The sequence below is a fragment of the Martes martes genome (genome assembly GCF_963455335.1).
Source record: "Martes martes genome assembly, chromosome: 7".
NCBI classification, from domain to species: Eukaryota; Metazoa; Chordata; class Mammalia; order Carnivora; family Mustelidae; genus Martes; species Martes martes.
The window spans coordinates 19,673,043-19,690,876 of NC_137894.1; the positions used below are offsets into that span (position 1 = coordinate 19,673,043).

The 17,834-nt window shown below is 39.5% G+C and overlaps 1 protein-coding gene and 1 long non-coding RNA gene across 3 annotated transcripts in view; one reads left to right on the forward strand and one right to left on the reverse strand.

The window, feature by feature from the left end:
• The window catches only part of ENTREP2 (endosomal transmembrane epsin interactor 2), a gene marked incomplete at both ends in the record, with an annotated part of 474,734 nt that overhangs the window by 320,247 nt on the left and 136,653 nt on the right, over positions 1 to 17,834 (forward strand). The gene's annotated exons all lie outside the window — the stretch shown is intronic.
• Positions 974 to 17,790, reverse strand: LOC308346463. 2 transcript variants are annotated; one of them, XR_013967184.1, is made up of 3 exons: positions 17,583 to 17,790; positions 8,391 to 8,546; positions 974 to 1,453 (listed from the first exon to the last, which is right to left on the reverse strand). It is a non-coding gene; the product is annotated as an uncharacterized lncRNA (long non-coding RNA). The 2 variants fall into 2 exon arrangements; XR_013967185.1 differs by having other exon boundaries at positions 8,391 to 8,523; positions 17,583 to 17,782.

Here is a 17,834-nt window from a genome sequence, read left to right on the forward strand (position 1 = left end):
TATTAGACATTTGGATACCCTCCTTCGTGAAGTACTTATAAAAAGCTCTTGCCCATTTTCCATTGTGTTGTAGGTACTTATTTGTTTTAAAGAGTTTTTATATATTTTCCGGAAATAGGCCCTTCCTTTATCAAGTTGTTTGTAATTTGTCAGAAGGACACACACACGTAGATATACACACACATATTATCTTCTTCCATTCAGGGGCTTGCCTTTTCACCTCATAATGATCTTTTTGGTGTCTAGATTAAAATAAAATTTTCCTACCCCAAGGTCATAAAGATTTTTTCCTCTGTTAACTTTAAATAGTCTTATTATTTTCCCTTTTGAATTTAGAACTATAATTTACTGAGAGTTTTTTTATGATCCAAAAATATAGTTTTATTTTTCCACATAAATATCCAATTGACCTAGACCCAATTATTCAAAAGATAGTCTTCCATCATTGCTGTGCAATATCATCCCTGTGATGTAGAAGTATTCTTATATCTATGGGTCTCTTCCTAGATTCTCTATTTGCTTTTTTGGTCTTTTTGACTTTACCATACATTGTCTTAAATAACTAAAACTTTGTGAGTAAATCTTGGTATCCAATAAAGTAAGCACTTTGTGGTTCTTTAAGATTGTTTGGCTATTCATGGCCCTTTGCATTCTTGTATAAATTTTGTAGTCAGCTTGTCAAATTCTACGAGGAAACCCTGCTAGAATTTCTGATGGGATTCTAGTGGATCAGTAAATCAATATGGAGATAATTGACATTTTTATCACAGTGTGTTTTCCATCCTATGAATATTTATTTGGACCATCTTTAATTTCTTTTGATAATATTTTGTTTTATAAATTTCTGAGTAGAGGTATTACATATTTTTCATTAGCTATAAATCCTGTTTATCTATCCATCTTTAATTTTTTTGGCAGTGATGTGCATAGTGATCAGTTATCTCCTGCTGTGCCACAAACCACCTCAAAATGTCACGGCTTAAATACCTACAGTTTATTATCCCTGATGATTTTCTGGGTATTCTTTTTTTTTTTTAAGGTTTTATTTATTTATTTGACATACAGAGATCACAAGTAGGCAGAAAGGCTGGCAGAGAGGAGGGGGGGCAGAAGCAGGCTCCCTGGTATCATGACTGAGCTGAAGGCAGAGGCTTTAACTCACTGAGCCACCCAGGCGCCCCTCTCTAGGTATTCTGTTGGTCTTGCCTGGAGTCCCTCCTGTGATGGTGTTCAGATTATGACTGGAAGATGCTTGGTGGTCAGTTCCAATAGCCTCACTTACATATTCAGAACTTTGATGCCTCTCCTGTCATCACTTATTAGTTTGGTTGGGCATCTGTCCACGGCAAAGACAGCACTGTGAAAGGGAGTTTTCCAGGAGGACAAAAACAGAAGATGCAGGGCTCTTCAGGCGTAGGCTCCAAAATCCACATGATGCAACTTCTGCCACACTCTGTTGTTCAAAACAAGTCACAAAGTTAGCCCATGTTTGAGGGGGTGGAAAAATTGTCCCCACTTCTTGGTGGGAGAAGCAACCACCCACATTATAGTACAAGAGTCTTATGGGATCCATCTTTGGGAAAATGTGTCACATATGGCATTTATTTTAATTCCATTTTCTGTTTGTCATTGAAAAATGGAAATAAAACTCATTTATGCATGTGGATCTTCAACTACTTTGATAATTTATTAATTCTAATGGTTTATCTGTACATTTTTTGAATTTTATACATATAGAATCATGTCATTTGAAAGAAAAAGACAATTTTGGTTTTTTCAATCTTTATAACTTTTACTCCTCATCTCAGAGGAACATTTTCAATACTTCACAATAAAGAGTGATGTTTAATGCAGATTATTTGCAGTGATAAGTTAAGTTCCCTTCTTTTTCCAGATTTCTGAGTTTCTTGTTTTGTTAGTATTTTTTAAGATCATGAATAGATATTGAATTTTCTCCCTCGACTTTTCTTTCTTTTTTGAGATGACCATATGAAAAATATATTTTATTCTGTTAATAAGGTGAATCACCTTGATTGACTTTTGAATGTTCAGCCAATTTGCTTTTCCTAGATTGAACTCAGCTTTCTCAATGCTGAATCTCTTGATTTTGTTTGTCAATGTTTTCTTTGGGGCTTTTGATTATATATTTGTGAGGGAGATTGGCCTTTTATCTTCATTTTTCTAAAATGTCCTTGTCAGCTTTTTATATTAAAGTTGTGATTTCTTTATAAAACACAATGCGGGGGGGGGGGGCACCTGGGTGGCTCAGTGGGTTAAAGCCTCTGCCCTCGACTCAGGCCATGATTCCAGAGTTCTGGGATCTCTGCTCAGCAGGGAACCTGCTTCCTCCTCTCTCTCTCTCTCTCTGCCTGCCTCTCTGCCTACTTGTGATCTGTATCTGTCAAATAAATAAATAAAATCTTAAAAAAAAAACAACACAATGGGAATAGTTTCTCTTTTTCTTTTCTGGAAGCATTTATTTAAGACTGATGTTATCTCTCATTTAAGCATTCAGTAGATTTCACTAGTGAAGTCTCGTAGGTTGCGATTTTTGTTTTTGTTTTGTTTTGTTTTGTTTTTGAGGGAAAACTTGGAATTACAGATTCAGTAGTTCCCAGGACTGTTATAACCTTGTGTATTTTTTCTTGTATATGTTTTGTTTGATTGTTTTCCAAGGAATTTGCCCATTTCATTGGTTTTCAAAAGTACTGGTGAACACTGTAATTCATAGTCTCATATCCCTTTAATATCTACAAGGATGTACCTTGCTGCTGATCATTCCCATGTGAGAGCACAATGAAGCTGGTTTTGCGAGTGTTCAAAGAGGTTGGAACCAATTGCTGATGCCAAGGCAGGGGGTACTGCTAGGACCTTACTGACCAGAAGAGCAAGCAAACAGGAAGAAGCATGTCCTACCCCTTGCCCCACTTTTCAGGATACCCTATTGCCCCTTATTAGAAGAACCCAACAGAAAGGCGTCTAACAGAAGAAAAACATAACTTTCAGAGATCCAACCCCAGCACGAGAGAGCAGTGGATTTGGAACAGAGAGACCATACCTTAATAAATAGCACACCCTCCCACTGAAGTTCTCTTCACTGTCCTCTTGATCTCACTCTGTCTGGACAAGACCCTTACAATCATTTTTCCTTATATTCCATCTCCTGCCTCTTCTTATTCCTGGGATATGCTGAGATTGTTTGGGTCCAGGCTCTTAACCAAAATCTTCCTTTTTCTACTTCGAGAATCATGATGAACAAATGTAGTATCATTTACATTCACGTTGTCATTGTCCATTAAGATTTTAAAATAAATATTGTAAGATTTGTCCTAATGCTTATCAAACTATCTTCACCTCCCATAGGTCCTTGTTTGATTTGGTTCTTTGGTGAGAATATACTGGAGTATTCTCAAAGAGGATACCTGGGACACCTGCTTCCCACTCTGCAAGGCCCATAATCTATTCCTTTGTACTCACGTAATAATAGCTTGCCTCTGTAGAGAATTTTTGGTTTACAAGTGGGAAATGAGATATTAGACTGATTGTTTCTAGAAACAACTTAACTCTTTTTGTCTGGAAGCTTGTACAACTTTTCTATTCTTGAAGTTCAGAAATTTTAGCAAGGATGGGGCTAAATTCTGCCTTTGAAGAGCCCTTTCAAATCTGAAGACTTGAGTTGCATTTCCTTTTATATGGTTTCTTTGCTTATTCTGTCATATGTTTTTTCTCCCAAGCTTCTGTGATTTATATAATATTGCCTCCTTCTCTGCCCTTCATATCTTGATATTTCCCTTGTGATTGATTTTTATTCCATTAACTTCTGTCCTGTACTGTGTGACACATCTTTCACTTGAACCTTTTAAATAAGTGATTTGGTTTTCAGCAGGGACTATTCTCTTTTACAGTACCTCTCCTAGAATTTTAAATTTAAAAACCGAGAATTATTCTGTTCTAGAAGCATTTTATTGTGCTCTAATCATGTCTCCTTATGTGTTCTCATTGTGTTTTTATTGGATAGTCTATTTCTGTTTCTTCTATTTGTTCTGCTCCATAGTAGCCATCTGTTCTGGAGTTTGGCTCTCTCCTTTCTTTAAACCACTATGCTTCTTCAGTGTGCACGTGAGTTTGCTCCGCCTGATCATTTTGCTAGGAGTTCCCCCAGTGCTGATTTGGGCTTAGCTGGTGGCTATGGCAAGATCCCCCTTAAGGCCATGGCAGAGTAACAGGAAGAGATGGAGGCAGATAGGGTGGGACCGTTTTCCCTCTGGGGGGAAGGGGCAGCTGGGCTGGCAAACTACATTGTCGCACTTTAGGTATGGCAGAGGGCGGGGTAGGAATATATAGGGTTGGTGTCCATTTTCAGAATCAGATAGAGCTAGACTTTCTTCAGACCTACATTGCAACTTCTCTGTCAATGGAGACAGCTGGCCAACACCTCAGGTAAGTCATGTGGGCTCCCTCTCTCCTGCTCAGAGGCCCCTGGGTTGCCAACTCTGGCTTGGGATAGTTGCTTCTCACTCTGAGCTCTGCCAGAGATGAAGCCTCTCCATGCTATCTTTGGTCTGTAGAGTCACTGATTTTGGCTCTCTGTGCTAAGCTTGCACCCTTATCAAAGGCCATCGGGAGCAATAGCAGGTCAGCCTCTGGACATACCTCCACCCCAGGCATCATCAGATGCAGGAGAGAACATGTGACTAGCTGGCCATCCTGGGGCTCTCAGAGCTCAGCTGTCTCCTGGTCTTCATCATATTACTAACAGTTATAGGCAGGAAACAAGGCTAGACTTGGGGATGCCGCATGAGTCCACACAGCCAGGACATATTGGCACTCCTGAAAACCTCCAGACCCTCAGGTTGTAACTTCTTGTCTTCTCTTTCCAAGAAAACTGGGAACCAAGTCTGTAGCATAGAGTAGGGCTTTAGGGGCCAGGGACCAGTACAGGCCAAGTGGCAGAGAACTGAAGATTCAGTCTCCTGGAAGATGGCCTTGGGAAGCTAAAATGCCAAGTCTATCAGGCAGGTAGAGAAATGACCCTGCTTGAAACAGTGAATTGAGCGATGGGAAGTTTGTGATATCCTTTGAAGTTCTAGTGTGTAGCGAGAGTAAACTCCTCAGCGGGTACTCAAAAGGAACCACTGGCTGATGGGCATCACTGAGGCTAGGGTGAGGTCCATGAAATATAAGGACATATCTACAGGACTTCCAACTTTCTAACTTACAGACTCTGGATATCGGGGCAAATCATAGCTCCTCCCCCTTCGCAGGTCCTCGATAACATCTAAATGTCTTTTTGCCATAGGGAGGGAGGCTGACTGCCAACTTGCAGTCTTGTACCGCAACCTTCAGCAGTATTTCAAGCTGATATTGAAACACTAGATCTCAGAGCTAGATGAAGGGGGTTGGCACATGGCGGGTAACTGGGAGCCCTGGCTTCACCAGGTAAAGTTTGAACAACCAACTGATATATTCCCTTTGCTGGGATTCTCTTATCTACAGATGTCAGCTGGGATGCTTTGGGCTATAAGTTACATAAAACCCAATTCACAAAACCTTCAATGACAAAGGACATAAATTTTCTCAAATAACAAGTTCAAAGGTGGGCTGCTCCAGAGTTAGTTGGTTCAGCGGCCCAGAGAAGTCATCCAAGATCCAGATTCTCTCCAGCTTTTCATTCTACCAGTTTCAATATTTTGATGTGTCAGCTTAGTTCTGCTCATGGTCACTAGAAGACTGCCACTGCTTGAGGCATTACATGCAGATATAAAATGTCTAGTAGAAGAATTTTTTTCCTGTGAACCTCTTTCTGAGAGCAAGTAAACATTTTTCAGATGCCCCTCTCCCCACATATCACCAAAATATTCAGTATCTCATTGGCCAGGACTAGGCCACACGTCCACTCTTAAACCAGTCACTTGTTATGTGGGTTGTATAATTCACTTATAAATTTAGAAAATATCACCCTTGAGTAAGATTAATCAAATGAACACGTGAATGGATGTTAATATTAAATGGCAATTGAGTTGAGCTGAATTTCTGTAATTTGCACCTAATAATCACACCTGGGCACAAAGGATTAAGCATAACAGATATATCCACATTAATTACTGTGTGAAGTTTCACAATATATAGTAATATATCCAGAGTAATCTAGAGTAATAACCACACTGAGTTAGGTAATTTGCTTAGAAATAAATGTGAAGGGAAAAGAAAACATGCGTGAGTAGTATGAACCAATGGTAATTATAAACAGTTGAGCAGCTCAAGAAAATTGCACAAGCACATTTTTAATGACTGATTGGATATCCCAGGAAACAGTTAATTAGCTAACATTTGCTTTTCCCACACCACCTCTCTCAAACCTGTGAGATTAGTAAAATCTGAATTTTTTTAAAAAAGTCACACTTCTCAAGAAAGATGCCCTGGTTTATCCAGCCAGAAGACAGTATGTTGCCATCTTCAAGAGGCAGGAGTCCTTCAGAAAACCGAGCTCCTCTGCCCCTTGTGCATTTAGGGCTGTCCTTCCCACAGTGGATTCCTGGTTGTGGGAAGCAACACTGCAGCCAGCCAGCTGGGTCAGACATGTAAGTAGGCAGCAGGTTCCCCTCTGCTCGCTCTTCCTTCCTGGATGCATGTGATTCTCAGCTTAGGTGTGGGGCTTTATCTCTTCCTTGAATCACTTTTCTCAACCACAGCACCGATAGATGTTTGCCGTTTAACATATTTTTTATTTTCATACCTAACTTTATTTTTATTTTTTTTAGTGTTCCAAGGTTCATTGTTTATATACCACACCCAGCACTCCATGCAATACATGCCCTCTTAATACCCACCATTAGGCTCACCGATCTCCCTACCCCCCTCCCTTCCAAAACCCTCAGTTTTGTTTCTCAGAGTCCACAGTCTCTCATGGTTCATCACCCCATCCGATTTCCCCCCAATTAGCAATATTTGTATTTATAAAGTTGCCATTTTCCCTGACATTAAAATGTGTGTTCTGTCTTACCCATTCTCTGTTTCTTCCTTCCCTAGGACTTATTTGTGCCTCCTTTTGTCCAAATGAGATCAAACTTGTTTATTGCCTGGAATGCCATTCTTAATATTTTCTTTGTTCAAGGCTTCTGAATGCTCCACTAGCAGCCAAAACATCTCATGTACATGCAAGGAAAGCCTTAGAGGATAGGGGACTAAGGTTCCTTTAATATTGAGTTTCTGAGGGTACCTTCTTAGAGAACTAGTAACTTTGTAACAAATGAGGTAGCCAACTTCTCTATTTAGAAGGGTTGTTAGATATGCCCTAAATGATTTGCAAGTTTTCATGGAAATAGGGTAGCATTCAGTCTTTTAATGCTCAAAGACAAGTGAGCAGGAGTGAGAGTTCTAGTTGAGCGCAGATTTTGCTCATTTGAACAGTTTTCATACTAAGAAAGGCAACAATCATACCTTTTAGTCCAGGTGAGCGAGAGTCTGGGTAAGAGAAAGGGTTGCCCATGTACAAAGGACAGAGCATCTGACTTTGTTTCCCCTAGGTAGGAAGATACTTTACATCAATTCTTAGTCTTTGAAAATACTCATTTTCTGTATTAACTGAAAAAACGATTGTCGCTGTTCTTCGTCGTCGTCTTTTTCAGTAAGATTATCTTTTTCTACCAGATGGGCAGCCTTTCAGATGAGTGGACAGAATCCCAAAATCAATGAGGTGACATGTCTCACCTGAATCATGCTCACACTGGATTTTATTAAGTTTCATGATCCTGATATCGTTCTTGTATAGAACCTCACTGTTCCCAGCTGTCATAATTTAGACACGGTGGGAACCAAATTCAATTCATTTAATAGAATATAGCTTAGTAAAGTGATGACATCAGGGTAAGAGAGATCATGTCAAGGTTGAGCCCAATCAGGAGCACATGTGTACCTAAAATTGTGAGTGACTTGCTTATTAATCCATTGTATGTGTCTGAACCGCTTTTGGAGGGGGTGCTACTTTATTTTTCATTGCAGTAGATCTTGCTTTCAGTTCAGGGTTATATGAAGAAATAAAAAATAAGCTTGTAAAACAAAGAAGGTTTTAGTTTAAAATCATGTATCATAAATATACCTATACATACTTTTCCAGATGTTAACTGATTTTGTATTTTTGTGAATATCCTGAATTAAGTTATACACATTGCACTATGCTTAATTCAGAAGCTATTTTCACAGTGAGGTTGGCATGTTTTGATATGGTGGATCTCTGAGATAACAGGTACTTGTTCTTGCTCATGAGTGGGAAGATCCAATTCTGAAAGCACTGGATCACTATGCCTGCATGACTGATTTTACGACCTATCTTTTTATTTTGCTCTTCTCTCAAGAATACCCAAGGGCCAAGGCAACCCCCCAAAGCCTACCTTTCTCTGGTGTCTCTGTTACAGGATGGCAGGAAGCAGCAGAAACAAGCATAGCCCCCATTTCTTCAAGATATTTTGCTGCTGTTAAAGATTCATTTCCAAAGAGTAGTTTAAATGGAGAACTCCACTTGTCCTAGAAGTCACAGAATTGTGTCACTTAAGGAAAAATAGAGACAAGTTAGGAAATTTATTGTTTTACCAGCATATGCTCTGGGAAACTCAGGATGATCCAGCATACTGACATCTAATAAACAAGGAACCAGGTATTTCTTTAAATGTTACTTTCAGGAGGGGCTATTTCCTTTTTAACATCTGTGTATGATTTCTGATTTAGAATTCTTTTATATAAGTACACACACACACACACACACACGTATTTTATTAGAGAGAAAGAGAGAATCTTAAGCAGAAACCACACCCAGTGCAGAGCCTGATGCAGAGCACAATCTCACAAACCTGAGATCATGACCTGAGCCCAAATCAAGAGTTGGATGCCTAACCTCAGAATTCTTTCATATATTAATAGTATTTTACAGATGAAAAGAGTTTGCCTAACTTAGCCCTGCCTTTTTGCAGGTGAAGAGGCTGAGACCTAACCAGTGAGAGGTCTTCCAGGACCCAGAGGAAACTGGTGGCAGAGGAAGGATGAAACTGTGTTCCATAAACCATGTAGTATAAAGATGTTCATTAATTGCCCAAAATATAAACATTTTTGTGCTAATGGAAAAAAATCACTATTTCAACAGTAGACTCTGCTCCATTCTAGTGTAACTTTTTAATTATAAATTCTTTCTGTTGCTGTTGATCCAGAAAGTCTGGGTGTCTTAACTGCATCCATTCGATGGTTCTCGTTACTGTTTTCTTTGTCTTCTTTTCTGTTTCATTTCATTACACTTCAGAAGGAAAAACTTATTCAAGATTCTTCAGCTTGACCATCTTCGGATTCTTTTTAAAATACGTTTATTAATATACTTGTTTATAGTATACAATATTTTTTAGCATACTTCAGAGTTATGCAACCATAATTATCTAATTTTGTCACATTTTCAATCATCCCAAAAAGAAATCTCATACCCTTTAGTGGTCATTCCCCATTCCCCATTATAAAACTGTGTTCCACAAAAGCTGTACCATTTTACATTCCCACCAGCAATATCTGAGGTTTCCAATCCCTCTGCCTCCTTGCTAACACTTGATATTATCTGCCTTTTTTGTTTATAGCCATTCTGGAGCGTGAAGTAGTAGATCATTATGGTTTTGACTTGGATCCCCATAATGACTAATTATGTTGTACATTTTTTCATGTGATTAGCCATTCTTACATCTTTGGAGACATGTCTATTCAAATCTTTTGCACAGTTTTAAACTGGATTTCTGTTGTCTCCTTACATTCCAAGAGTTGTTTATATTTTCTGCATATGTGTCCCTTATTAGATACATGATTTGCAAACAGTTTCCCCCAGAATGTGTAGATTGCCTTCTCACTTTCTTGAGTATCCTTGGACACACACAAGTTTTCAACATTGATGAAGTATAACTTACCAATCTTCTTGTTTATCACTTTTGCATTTAGTCTCTTATCTAAGAGGTCATTGACAAACCCAAGGCCATGAAAATTTGCCCCTGTGTTTCATTCTAAGAGTTTTATGGTTTTAATTCTTACATTTAGGTCCATATTCTACTTTGAGTTAATTTTGTGTGTGGTGTGAGGTCAGGGTTCAATTGATTCTTTTGCATGTGAATATCCATTATTCCAGCACCGTCTCTTGTTACCCCCATTGAATTACCTCAGTCCCTCTTTCTAACCATGGATGTGTGGATTTACTTTTGCACTCTCACTTCTGCTCCATTGTTCTATATGGGTATCAGCTTACCAGAGCTGCCATAACAAAATACCACAGACTGGGTGGCTTAAACAACAGAAATTTATTTTCTAACAGTCTGGAGGCTAGAAGTCCAAGATCAAACTGTTCATTGGTGTGGTTTCTCCTGAGCCTCTCTTCTTGACTTGCAGACCACTGCCTTTTCACTCTGTCCTCACATGGCCTTCTCTCTGTGTGCACACATCCCTGGTGCTTCTTTCAGGGATGAAGAAGAATGGGGTCCTTCTTCTTTTTTTAAATGATTTTATTTATTTATTTAACAGACAGAGATCACAAGTAGGCAGAGAGGCAGGTAGAGAGGGGAGGGGAAGCAGGTTCCCTGCCGAGCAGAGAGCCCACCGAGCAGAAAGCCCGATGCAGGGGTTGAACCCAGGACCCTGGGATCATGACCTGAGCTGAAGGCAGAGGTTTTAACCCACTGAGCCACCCAGGTGCCCCCGAATGGTGTCCTTCTGAAGACATCAGTCTTTTTGGATTAGCAGCCCTCCCTAATGACCTCATTTTAACTTAACCCATTTAAAGACCTTATTTCCAAATTCAGTCACATTCTGAGGTACTAGGAATTGGGATGTAAACTTATAAATTTGAGGAGGAGGAGGAGGACACAATTCATCCCATAACAGTATGTTTATGCTTGGGCCAGTACCACACAGCTTTGATTAACATAGTGTTGTAGTAAGTTTTAACATATTGTAGAAGTGTGAGGAAATGTGAGTCCTCCAACTTTGTTCTTTTTTAAGTGTTTTGGCTATTCTGGGCCCCTTGAATTTCCTTATGAATTTTAGGATTAGCCTGTCAATTTCTGTACAAAATGCAGCTGGAATTTTGACAGGGATTGTCTTCAATCTGTTTTATATATTATTAGATTTAATTTGCTACTATTTTGATAAGGATTTTTGCATCTATGTTCATAAGGGATGTTGGTTTGTAGTTTTCTTACTGTCTGGTTTTGGTATCAAGATAATACTGGACTCAGAATGAGCTGGGAATTGGCTTTTCAGTTTTCTGAAGGAGTTTGTAAAGAGTTGGTTTAAATTATTTTTAAAGAATTTTGGTAGACTTCACCAATGAAACCACCTGGATCTGGATTTTTCTTTGTGGGAGGTTTTTAAACTACTAATTCAATCTTTCTTTGTTGTAGGCCTATTTATATTTTCTATTTCTTCTTGAAATCTGGGACTTTCTAGGAATTTTTCCATTTCACCAAATTTATCTGATTTGTTGTTATATAGGTTTTTTATTGCTCATAGCATTCTAATTTTTTTTTTTTTTTTGAGATTGGTAGTGATATCCCCTCCTTCATTCCCAATTTTATTAATTTGGGTGTTCTTTCTTGGTCAGTGTAGCTCTTTGTCAGTTTTACTGCTTCTCTAAATTCTTGGATCTTCTTTAATGAGCCATTTTCTTATTTCACCTGTGCCAGGTTCTGCACTTCTTTCCTCTACAGCTCATGCTGTTGGAGTTACTGGTAAGTAGGCTGGCAAGTGGCCAGAGGCCCAGAAGTTTCTGGCACAGCAGACTTTGCTTTTATGAGCCACTGTGAATCAAACACCACACTGTTGACATGTCTCCTGAGGCACCATGATGCGGCCTCTTGGAGTCCAGGCTGAATGGGCTTGAAACTGCTCAAGGCCTCTCCCAATATCAAGGCCTGATAGCATTTGACCTTCCTGTAAGGCTTCCTCTGAGGACAGTAAGTCAGCAGCCCGGACAGGCTCTTGAAGGACTACCCTCAGAGCTGTAGGCGCTCTCAGAAGAGAGACATGGCTTTCTGCCAACTGAATACCCACAAGTACCACAGGATCTTGGGTCTTCCCAGTCCTTGGGAAGGGGCAGGCTTTCTCCTTATCAGGTACCCAAGCTCTCACTTGCATCTCAGAGAGGAAGAAGCCTGTACACTCTCCTTTGGAGATTTTGGAGCAACCATGGCTTTTGTGTACTCTCCAGCCTTGAATGCATACCTGCTTTCGTTGCTGATTTAGCTCAAGGGAGTCAAGGGATGGAACCAGGAAGGAGAAGGGATCAGAGACAAGGGGTCTGTGCATGCCCACCATCTATCCAGATTCCTACAGCCATCTCTGAGTATTATTTCTGGTTTTCAGTTTTTAATTGTTATCTCCTTCAGGACCACCAGTTATGTATACATGGAGGTTTTTCTTGTCTGCCTTCAGTATTTTCGTATTTCTTTCTCATTCACTTCTTTTATTCTTAATCCATTTCAATTTGTTCATTTTTCTCCAAACAGGTTATCTGTCTTGCCCCTCTCTGAGTATTAGCCTTGTCCATTCTCCTCCTTAGTATCCTTGCCCTGTGAGTATCCCTCTGTTGTAGGCTACAGTGAAACCTACATGAAAAGAATGAGGTTTCTGTCACCTTGAAAGGTGTGGCAAAATGCTTTGCATTAAAAATGGAGAACACAGCTACTCTAGAATAACAAATACTTTTAAGAGATGTTCTAGGTTGTCTGAAACTTCTTTCTTCAGCGGTAAATCACCAGATTAGCTCATATGTATATTCTACATGGAAAAACAGTCTTTCATGATTTTTACTTTGGCCTTATCGCTAGCAGTTAAAATCATAAGAGCATTCCTCAATCACAGAACATGCCCAGAAATAATAAAATGTCAAACTGTATTCAGATCACCTCTCATTGCATTCAATCACCTTATAGGTAATATTCACTTTGTATAGCTCCATTCTCTTGAAACCAAGTCTCATTCCTTAGTACCCACTTTTCTCCTGGTTAATTGAGTTTGGATACTGTTTAGCCAGAATTTTTCCAGTTTCAAGGCAGGAGAACTAATAGGAAGCAGATAAAGCAAAAGGTGATTTGACTTGCTTCCCTAAGTAGTTAACCCCAGGAATCTGACTTTGAAGTTGGGATCCAGGAATTCAGATGGCAGCATTAAGACTATATCTCCATCTCTTAGATCTTTGAGTTGGCTTCACCATGAGGCAGGCTATGTCCAAGCAAAAGCAAAGGTGGTTAGGCTTACATCACCACTCCGCTTCTTGGCTTGGAGAAAGGACCTATGTGAACCTCTGAAAGGATGCTGACTGGACTTCTGAGCCAGTCGCTGTGGCTGGTCTGAATCTCCTGCACTCAGGAAAGAAAGGTAGAGCCTTAACATGGTCTCGTAGAGGTGGGAAGAAGCAGTTCCTAAAGGAATAAAGATGCACAGCAAGAGGCAAAACAAGCAAACAAGAAACTTACTGGCTACTCTTGAGACCATATGTGTCTATAATTTTATAATTTACTAGACCTTAATGACCTTAATGATTTCCATAATCATGTATAACTGGAAGGTTTTTATTTCTTGAAAAGAGTTTAAGAAGGTGTTTCTGGGCCAAATGGCTGCAATGCTTGGAAAGAGCTATTTCCTCAAGCTATACTTCTCCAGCCCCTTCAACCAGCTCTGTTGGTGGAAGCCCTGTTGTCATTTAAAGTATTCTTCCATGAGGGACAAAGTGTTATTGAGGAGTCCTGTTGTATGATTTAACCTGTATGGATCTTTTACAAATGAGTGGACACAAAGGATTTTATTGCAACCATTATAGTATCTGGAATCCTTTTCCTCCCGTCTACTCACCAAAATAGTATCTGCCTCCCCCGCTCCAACTCCTTTGGTCACATGCTGCACACTGTCCCACTTTCTTTCACTGGAAAAGGCAGTGAAGCTGCTCATATATGGTGGCTGCATGCTTTTATCATTGCTTTTCTCCCCAGAAAGCCCTTACCTGCTTTTTGTACTATGTGGTTGGCAGAAAATTTAAAATCTTTCTCTGGTTCTGCAAGAAACACCAGTGAATGAAGAGGAGAATCCAGTAGATAATAAAGATGATTAGAGCTTGTTGGCAGTCATTTGCTACCAAGGAGATGAAATAAAGCAATTAATTACTCAGAGACATCTAAAGAGCAACTGGTAACTGGTAGGCATTTCTTTGTTCAATGCATTCGAAATCTTAGCTAGCTAAATTCTGCCTCAAAGAATTTTTCCTTTTTTTTTCTTTTGGGTCTAGTAATAAAAGTACTTTTCTTTTGGGTCTAGTACTAAAAGTATTAAGGTCATTAACAAAAACTGAAAATGTTTTTCTTTTTAAACCTCTTGTCTTGGGACACCTGGATGGCTCAGTTGTTAAGCACCTGCCTTTGGCTCAGGTCATGATGCCAGGGTCCTAGGACAGAGACCCACATTGATTTCCCTCTCTCATAGTCTCTCTCAAATAAATAAATCTTAAAAACAAACAAACAAACAAACCCCACTTGTCTTTATTACTTCACTGGCTGAACAAAGTCACAAATGTCATATTCAAGTCACACTGAATTTGCTGAAAATCCGAATGTGTATAACTGCTAGAGCATGGTGTCATGGGAAGTTAAAATCATTGAGAATATATTTCTTTTTTTTCCTAAAGATTTTATTTTTATTCGTTTGACAGAGAGAAAGACCACAAGTAGGAAGAGCAGCAGGCAGGGGTGGTGGGGGAGGGAAGCAGGCTTTTATCTCCCAAGCAAGACAATCAACACTGAATTTCATTTTTAAAAGAAAATAATTTTAATAGCAACTCAATATTTGTTTCTTTCCAGAACTCTTCCTCATTTTTGTGTGTACAAGTGTTTCACGTCAGTAAATAACATTCTACATAGAGCTTTGCAAAGTCCTCAGATATTTTCCTTAACATAAACCCCGTGGAAAGAAACAAATTTACCAACTTCCCTGTCCCAGACTCCAGCTAGGTACTTGACAAGACTATCTCATTAGTTCCCTGATGCCTGCGTTATTACAGTAGACCCCCCCTTATCTGTGGTTTCACTTTTCACTCTCAGTTACTCTTGGTCAGCTGCCCTGTGCAAGCAGACAATCCTCCTGACTCCTCTCAGGTCAGTAACAGGCTAACACTACAGTGCCGTGTCATTCACCTCAACTCATCTCATCACGTAGGCATTTTATCATCTCACATCATAAGAAGGGTGACATTTTGAGACAGACCATATTTACATAACTTTAATTAAATACATTGTTATAATTCTATTTTATTATTGGTTATTGTTTTTAATCTTTAACTGTGCCTAACTGGTAAACTTTATCATAGGTATACATGCATGTATAGGAAAAAACAGTATATATAGGAATCAGTGGTATCTGCAGTTTCAGCATCCACTGAGGGTCTTGGAACGTATTCCCTCGGGATAAGGAAAGACTATGGTAATCTCATTTTGTTGATTTGGAGACAGAAAGGAGTGTCAGTAGCTCCCCTGGTATCACAAAGTTTTCTAATGTAGGTCCATCTAACTCCATACCTTTGCTTTTTCAAGGACATCATATTTTTGTTCCGTTTCAACATATGGTTAAGAGCAGTGTCTGGAAGGACACTGTCTTCATTTAGAACCAGATCCACCACTTATTTGCTACAGGATCCCAAATAGTTAATATTTTCCTCTGTGCCCCGGTTTCTTCCTTTGTGAGAAGAGAAACATCACACACAGGTCTTATAGGGTTTTCGTGGTGATTAAATGAAGTGTTATACATGTAGACCACTTAGAGTCTGACCCACAGTTACCTTTGTAATAACTGTCAGCTGTTGTTTATGTATTATTATTACTGTCAGTGTTGTTATTATCATCATCACTACAGTTTTCCCCCAAACATCCATGTCATTCTCAAATGAAGGGTGGTCTGGATGACTTCATGCAATGCCTAAAGTTCATTCTAATACTATTATTACATGTCTGTATTTTCTCACCTGTATTCTCCTGGACAGTGTAGAGAGGTGTTTTAACCAGTATCTTTTCTGACTTATTTTGAGTATAACAATCTGAATTAAGATGCTGCTGAAGGACACTGTAGATTTATATTGAAAATGCAGCCTAATTGTTGACAAAGGTTTTCATCTCATTTTCCATTTCTCTTTCATCTGTTGGTTGCTGATTTCTTTCTCTCACTCTCCTTTCTTTTTTTAAACTTGGGGTACAATTGATCCTTCTGGAGGGACCTCTGCAGAATTCTTGATTGCAGGAGGTTTAACATAAGTCCAAATTTGTAAGGAAAATGAAGCAGATGAATTTTCTCATTGTAAAAAAAAAAAAAAGAAAAGAATGCCTTGATGATGTATTTGTTTTTCTTAGTAAGCATCTGTCATTAAGATGGATGCTTGAGGATATATCGTTAGATCTTGCGTGGAGCAGAAAGTTATTACTCATAGTTTCCCAGATCTTAGCCTACTTGCATCACAACATGGAGTATCATTTTACATTTAGATTTGCAGTTCCAGGGCCATTATCAGATTGCATTTTCATATTGAATTACAAACAAAAATTCTATGTTACTAACACTTAATGAAATTTTAATAAGGTTGTGTTTTGATGCCATTATTCAAATAATGTGTTTTGAATTGCTTTCCTTTGAATATATTTGCATTAAAGAGGAACTCAATTTGATTTGGTTCTTTGAAGTTTTCCCACTTTCTGGGCAGCTTTAAAAAGACAAAGTAGGAAATTCAGTTTCTTCTCTTCAAGTCAGTAAATAGAAAAGGAACCCATTTGCTAAGATCTGCAGAAGTAATAGCAGCAGACTGCAGATGGCTTCAGTTAATGAAATGACTCATGTTGGCTATTAGAGCTGCACAATTAAAAATATATATGTAAAGTGCACACATCACAGATTATGAGGAATGACACTCCTGGGTTCTCTTTTCTTTCTCAGTGGGCCCTAAGGCTAAGATATTAAAAATTAAGAAGATTTAATTTAAGAGATTCACATTATGGCAGTTCTTGATCAGTGATGCCCAAAATTAGATGGGGATCTCTTGAGAGATCGCGTTTCTGTTTGCAGCCCTCTTCTTAGCCATTTCTGCTGAAATTGTGGTTGCGGGCCCAAGGCAGTTTACGTGAGCAAGTGCTTTCCAAAAGACAGGAGGAGGAAGACCTCACTGTCACGCGCCTTAGGTGGTGGTTTTGTCCTAGCTACCGAGCAGAGGGAGTTTAATACATAGACCGTATATACTGAAAAGAGGGAAAACGCGGTTAAGAAGAATCCTGGTTGCAAGGCAAGCCTGCTTTTTACCAAACACTCATTTTTAGTCAACTCTTAGGGGCTGGCGGGTGAACAGTTCTGAGGGTTTGAACCTGAGCCGAGGGAGGGAGTGATCTGGGTCTTTTATTCTTCTTACGTCGTTTTGTGTAGGAGGAAACGCTTTTGCCTCACTTTGACGCTCTCACCTTCCTCTTCACCCTACTTTCCTCCCACTTTCAGACTTTTGAGTTCCCTCCATCTAAAATATTAGCGATTTTACCACTCTTAATACTCACTTTCTGCAGTACTTGCCGGGGAGTGTGGTCTTGAACTTAGCCGCAGACTTACTTAGGAGTTTCGGTTCCTGTTCTCTGGGTGGTTTGGTGAGGACAACGCTCTAAATTACACGGAGAACCACTGCCAGGACTACAGGTATTGCCGCGGCCGCGCCGCCGCCGCTGCCGCCGCAGCCGGGCTGACGCCCCCGACGCAACGCGCAGTCTCCGCCGACGCAGGCGCAGTCTCCGTGATGCAACGCGCGCCCCCTG